Below are 6,438 nucleotides of genomic sequence, written 5' to 3' on the forward strand. Positions count from 1 at the left end.
TCGTATCTTTCCTCGCATCCAGTTGCAGTCGCGAGACGTGCTCACGCCGTGTGGGTGAGTGAGGTTAGCACGACAGGGGTGATTTATCACCGCTTCTCCCGTCGCATCATTGTGACAGTGGAGTCTGTAGGCCTCAAGTGATGTGTGACGACCCTCAGAATTTAAGCATATTAATAAGAGGAGGAAGAGAAACCAACCGGGATTCCCTGAGTAGCTGCGAGCGAAACGGGAAGAGCTCAGCACGTAGGGACGACGAGGGGGCCTCGTCTGTCCGATGCCGTGTACTGGACCGGTCCGTTATCTGCTACGCACGGTGCAAACAGTTCAAGTCTAACTTGAAGGTGGCCCATTATCCCACAGAGGGTGATAGGCCCGTAGAACGGCACAGGACTGTGGTGGCAGACGGCCGGCTCCATGGAGTCGTGTTGCTTGATAGTGCAGCACTAAGTGGGAGGTAAACTCCTTCTAAAGCTAAATACCGCCATGAGACCGATAGCGAACAAGTACCGTGAGGGAAAGTTGAAAAGCACTCTGAATAGAGAGTCAAATAGTACGTGAAACTGCCTAGGGGACGCAAACCCGTTGAACTCAATGATCCGGGCGGCGATATTCAGCGGTGGGCCTCCGGGCCTACCGTGCACTTATCGATCCGCAGCAAACGGACATCGCGATCCATTGCGCATCTGCGTGAGCATATCATTCCGGCAATAGGCCCCTGGCTCGTGGTGGACGGCTCCCTAGTAGGGGCGGCTTGGCGGCCGCTCCCAACGGGGGTCTCCGCGCCTTTCACACCCGAGAGGCGCGGGTCCGACCGAGTCTTGGTGCGCCGCTGGAAGCACGATGGAACGTACGACCGGGGTCTAGGGAGCAGCCTTGTAGCCGAAGGCCTAGAAGCACTCGACCCCCCGATCGGCGATGACGCACTATGCATTGAGGCACCTCCGGGACCCGTCTTGAAACACGGACCAAGAAGTCTATCTTGCGCGCAAGCCAATGGGCGTCGCGTAACCAGCAATGGTTGCGCACACGACTCAAACCCAAAGGCACAGACAACTCGAACAAGGTTGCTAGGGATTACGGGTTCGGCACGGGCGCAAGCCTTCGTCGGGCCCCTCCATCCCGGGGTGTCCCGTCCCGCGGCTGTCTCGTGCAGCCCGAGTGGGCATCCCTCGAGTGCGTAGGATGCGACCCGAAAGATGGTGAACTATGCCTGATCAGGCCGAAGTCAGGGGAAACCCTGATGGAGGGCCGAAGCAATTCTGACGTGCAAATCGATTGTCAGAGTTGGGCATAGGGGCGAAAGACCAATCGAACCATCTAGTAGCTGGTTCCCTCCGAAGTTTCCCTCAGGATAGCTGGAGCACGTAGCATTTTCGAGCCTTATTCTTATCTGGTAAAGCGAATGATTAGAGGCCTTAGGTTCGAAATGATCTTAACCTTTCTCAAACTATAAATGGGTACGGTACTGGGCGGCTGCTTTGATGATCGCCGCCCTGGCTACAATCGAACTAAACGGGCGGGTCTCCTCTCCTCCGGGGGGAGGGCTCCGGTTAGATATCGGTGTGCCTAGGTGGGCCAAGTTTTGGTTAAGCAGAACTTGGTGCTGTGGGATGAACCAAACGCAATGTTACGGCGCCCAAATAAACGACGCATCTCAGATACCATGAAAGGTGTTGATTTGCTAAAGACAGCAGGACGGTGGACATGGAAGTCGTCATCCGCTAAGGGAGTGTGTAACAACTCACCTGCCGAAGCAATTAGCCCTTAAATGGATGGCGCTCAAGTTCGTTGCCTATACATTGCCGCTTAGCGGTAGAGCGCATCGGGGGCCCTGACCAACCCTGCGATGAAACCCTAGCGAGTAGGAGGGTACGGTGGTGTGCGCAGAAGTGTTTGGCGCAAGCCGGCATGGAGCCGCCACCGGCACAGATCTTGGTGGTAGTAGCAAATATTCGGAACGGAGCTCTTGGATGACTGAAGTGGAGAAGGGTTTCGTGTCAACAGCAGTTGAACACGAGTTAGCCAATCCTAAGCCGCATGGGAACCCAACCCGTACAATCCCATACATAGCCGGCGAAAGGGAATCCGGTTACCATTCCGGAGCCTGTTGAGTACCCGTTTGCGCGGGCCGTGTGCGTGTCGTCCAAACCTCTCCCACCCAGGTGGGGCGGTGCGGGTCCGGCCGTACACGGTCGTGTGTCAGCTTCATGGCAACATGAATCCTTTCTTCGAGAAGCCAACGAGGGGCATCGGAAGAGTTTTCTTTTCTGTTTAACAGCCACCACCGACCATGGAAGTCACTCACAGAGCGATATGGTTGGACGCGCTGGTAGAGCACGGCCGCCGCCACTGCCGTGTCGATGCACTCTTCTTGGACCGTGAAAATCGAAGACTGGGGCACACTCGCTCAGTTGATCCGAAGCCTATCCGCTGCCCCCCCGTGGGTGGTCGGTGCGGTCTAGGTCGCTGGGTATGAGCGTATAACGTTCTGGCCGTACTCTCAACAGCTTGTACCGAATCCGCAGCAGGTCTCCAAGGTGCAGAGTCTCTAGTCGATAGATCAATGTAGGTAAGGGAAGTCGGCAAACTGGATCCGTAACTTCGGGACAAGGATTGGCTCTGGAGGCTGGGCGTGACCAGCCGGGACCGGGTCCGCCCCGTGCGTGTGGCACTTCGCGGTGTTCGCATGTGCGGGGTGCCGGGCCCGCGGTTCGGCGCAACAAACAGCCAACTCAGAACTGGCACGGCTGAGGGAATCCGACTGTCTAATTAAAACAAAGCATTGTGATGGCCCCGGGTGGGTGTTGACACAATGTGATTTCTTGCCCAGTGCTCTGAATGTCAACGTGAAGAAATTCAAGCAAGCGCGGAGTAAACGGCGGGAGTAACTATGACTCTCTTAAGGTAGCCAAAATGCCTCGTCATTCTAATTAGTGACGCGCATGAATGGCATTAAACGAGATTCCCTCTGTCCTATCTACTATCTAGCCGAAACCACCAGCCAAGGGAACGGGCTTGGAAGCACTAGCGGGGAAAGAAGACCCTGTTGAGCTTGGACTCTAGTCTGGCATTGTAAGGCGAATATAGGAGGTGCAGCATAGGTGGGAGGGCCCGTCTCGTGCGGACCCGACCTCTGAGATACCACCACTCTTACTGTTGCCTTACTTACATGATTGGGTGGAACAAGCGCGGGCCTCAGGTCCGGGCCGTTGCGGTCACTCCACTCCCCCGCCGGGAGCGTGACGGGCGGCCCGCCTGCAGCTGCCCAATGCGCCGTGTTTCTCGCTCAGCGTCCAGCCATGTCGCTGGGAGGCGCCTCCCGGGAGCCGTGCCGTGGTGTCGTAGCAGCGACGCGCGCCGTGCCATCGCGCCCCGCCGACCGTGAGCCGTTGGCCCGCCAAGGGTCAAGCACGCGTACGTCGGTGGGCGCGTGGCCGGCGCTGCGCACGCTCGTTTGCGCCGCCCGCACTCTCGCGCCCCGGGTCCGGCCCGCCGCCCGGCTCGAAGGACATCTGGGCAAACCTATCGGTCCACGTCATGGACAGTGCCAGGTGCGGAGTTTGACTGGCGGCGGTACATCTCCAAAACGATAACGGAGGTGTCCAAAGGTCAGCTCAGTGTGGACAAGAAACCACACGCTGAGCATAAGGACAAAAGCTGGCTTGATCTCGGCGTTCCAGTACACTCCGGGACCAGCGAAAGCTTGGCCTTTACGATCCTTTTGGTTATAACGAGTTTTTTAGCAAGAGGTGTCAGAAAGTTACCACAGGGATAACTGGGCTTGTGGTCGCCAAGCGTTCATAGCGACGTGACTTTTTGATCCTTCGATGTCGGCTCTTCCTATCATTGTGAAGCAAAATTCCCCAAGCGTAGGATTGTTCACCCTTTCAAGGGAACGTTGAGCTGGGTTTAGACCGTCGTGAGACAGGTTAGTTTACCCTACTGGTGTGTTGCTAATACGTGCTATCGTAACGGAATCCTGTGCAGTACGAGAGGAACCACAGGTACGGACCACTGGCTCAATACTAGTTCGACCGGACTTTGGTATGACGCTACGTCCGCTGGATTATGCCTGAACGCCTCTAAGGTCGTAACCAATCCGAGCTGATAGCGCTTCAAAACCTAATGGGCAATCGGAAGCTAGCGGGCCTAACAACCCTCCGAGATCCGCTGGAACTGCCTCTGCAGCCTGGCGCCTCATCCCCGCTTCATAGACTGGGCCGCATCGCGCGGGGTCGCACTGCACGTGTTAGTACCTGACCATAGGGAACGCCGGTGGCCGCCGACCTCGCCGACCGTGGACTTGACTAGTTTCGATGCCCACCGACCGCCCGCAAACGACGGGACTTCAGGCTAGGAGTTTCAAGTTGTAGAGATGCGTTCGCATCGATCCTCTCAGGCGACCTACGCCTGGTGGTGTTATGGTGGACGCAAGGCACGTCCTGGCCCGGTAGTATGTACAAGAAAATGTACAAGTCCGGGAATACGGGGTGCATCGTATGTAACGTTCGATGTACATATAAAGCCTGGTAGGTGTTGGGATTATATCTGCAACACGGGCATTATCGAAAGATGGTTAAGTGGAGTCACCCAATGGGTGCCGTGCGTTATAAGGTACCGTAAATGCACAGTAGAGATACATTGTCGGGAGGTGGAACCCGAAAAATGTACAAGTTCCGGGAATACGGGGTGCATCGTATGTAACGTTTCGATGTACATATAAAGCCTGGTAGGTGTTGGGATTATATCTGCAACACGGGCATTATCGAAAGATGGTTAAGTGGAGGTCACCCAATGGGTGCCGTGCGTTATCAGGTACGTAATGCACAGTAGAGATACATTGTCGGGAGGTGGAACCCGCAAAATGTACAAGTCCGGGAATACGGGGCTGCATCGTATGTAACGTTCGATGTACATATAAAGCCTGGTAGGTGTTGGGATTATATCTTGCAACACGGGCATTATCGAAAGATGGTTAAGTGGAGTCACCCAATGGGTGCCGTGCGTTATAAGGTACGTAATGCCACAGTAGAGATACATTGTCGGGAGGTGGAACCCGAAAAATGTACAAGTCCGGGAATACGGGGTGCATCGTACTGTAACGTTCGATGTACATATTAAAGCCTGGTAGGTGTTGGATTATATCTGCAACACGGGCATTATCGAAAGATGGTTAAGTGGAGTCACCCAATGGGTGCCGTGCGTTATAAGGTACGTAATGCACAGTAGAGATACATTGTCGGGAGGTGGAACCCGAAAAATGTACAAGTCCGGGAATACGGGGTGCATCGTATGTAACGTTCGATGTACATATAAAGCCTGGTAGGTGTTGGGATTATAATCTTGCAACACGGGCATTATCGAAAGATGGTTAAGTGGAGTCACCCAATGGGTGCCGTGCGTTATAAGGTACGTAATGCACAGTAGAGATACATTGTCGGGAGGTGGAACCCGAAAAATGTACAAGTCCGGGAATACGGGGTGCATCGTATGTAACGTTCGATTACATATAAAGCCTGGTAGGTGTTGGGATTATATCTGCAAACACGGGCATTATCGAAAGATGGTTAAGTGGAGTCACCCAATGGGTGCCGTGCGTTATCAGGTACGTAATGCACAGTAGAGATACATTGTCGGGAGGTGGAACCCGCAAAATGTACAAGTCCGGGAATACGGGGTGCATCGTACTGTAACGTTCGATGTACATATAAAGCCTGGTAGGTGTTGGGATTATATCTGGCAACACGGGCATTATCGAAAGATGGTTAAGTGGAGTCACCCAATGGGTGGCCGTGCGTTATTAAGGTACGTAATGCACAGTAGAGATACATTGTCGGGAGGTGGAACCCGAAAAATGTACAAGTCCGGGAATACGGGGTGCATCGTATGTAACGTTCGATGTACATATAAAGCCTGGTAGGTGTTGGGATTATATCTGCAACACGGGCATTATCGAAAGATGGTTAAGTGGAGTCACCCAATGGGTGCCGTGCGTTATAAGGTACGTAATGCACAGTAGAGATACATTGTCGGGAGGTGGAACCCGCAAAATGTACAAGTCCGGGAATACGGGGTGCATCGTATGTAACGTTCGATGTACATATAAAGCCTGGTAGGTGTTGGGATTATATCTGCAACACGGCATTATCGAAAGATGGTTTAAGTGGAGTCACCCAATGGGTGCCGTGCGTTATTAAGGTACGTAATGCACAGTAGAGATACATTGTCGGGAGGTGGAACCCGAAAAATGTACAAGTCCGGGAATACGGAAAAGTTCCCCATGAAAGGCTGGGGATTACAATTATTGATACAAATAATGTGCCTAAGGGTACATTTATTTTTTCTAAGTCCCAGAAATCCGTCACTGAACATCACGACTTACAAACACATCTTCCCCGGTCCTCCCATATACGGCACGGGGACAAGTATGAAGAATGA

The 6,438-nt window shown here is 53.6% G+C and overlaps 1 non-coding gene across 1 annotated transcript; it reads left to right on the plus strand.

Annotated features, from left to right (window-relative positions):
* Positions 1–128: 128 nt before the first annotated feature.
* LOC118516201 lies at positions 129–4,422 on the plus strand. The gene has a single exon (XR_004907760.1). It is a non-coding gene; the product is annotated as a large subunit ribosomal RNA (ribosomal RNA).
* The last annotated feature ends 2,016 nt before the right edge of the window (positions 4,423–6,438 follow it).

Source organism: Anopheles stephensi, unplaced genomic scaffold, assembly GCF_013141755.1.
Source record: "Anopheles stephensi strain Indian unplaced genomic scaffold, UCI_ANSTEP_V1.0 ucontig245, whole genome shotgun sequence".
Taxonomy (NCBI): Eukaryota; Metazoa; Arthropoda; class Insecta; order Diptera; family Culicidae; genus Anopheles; species Anopheles stephensi.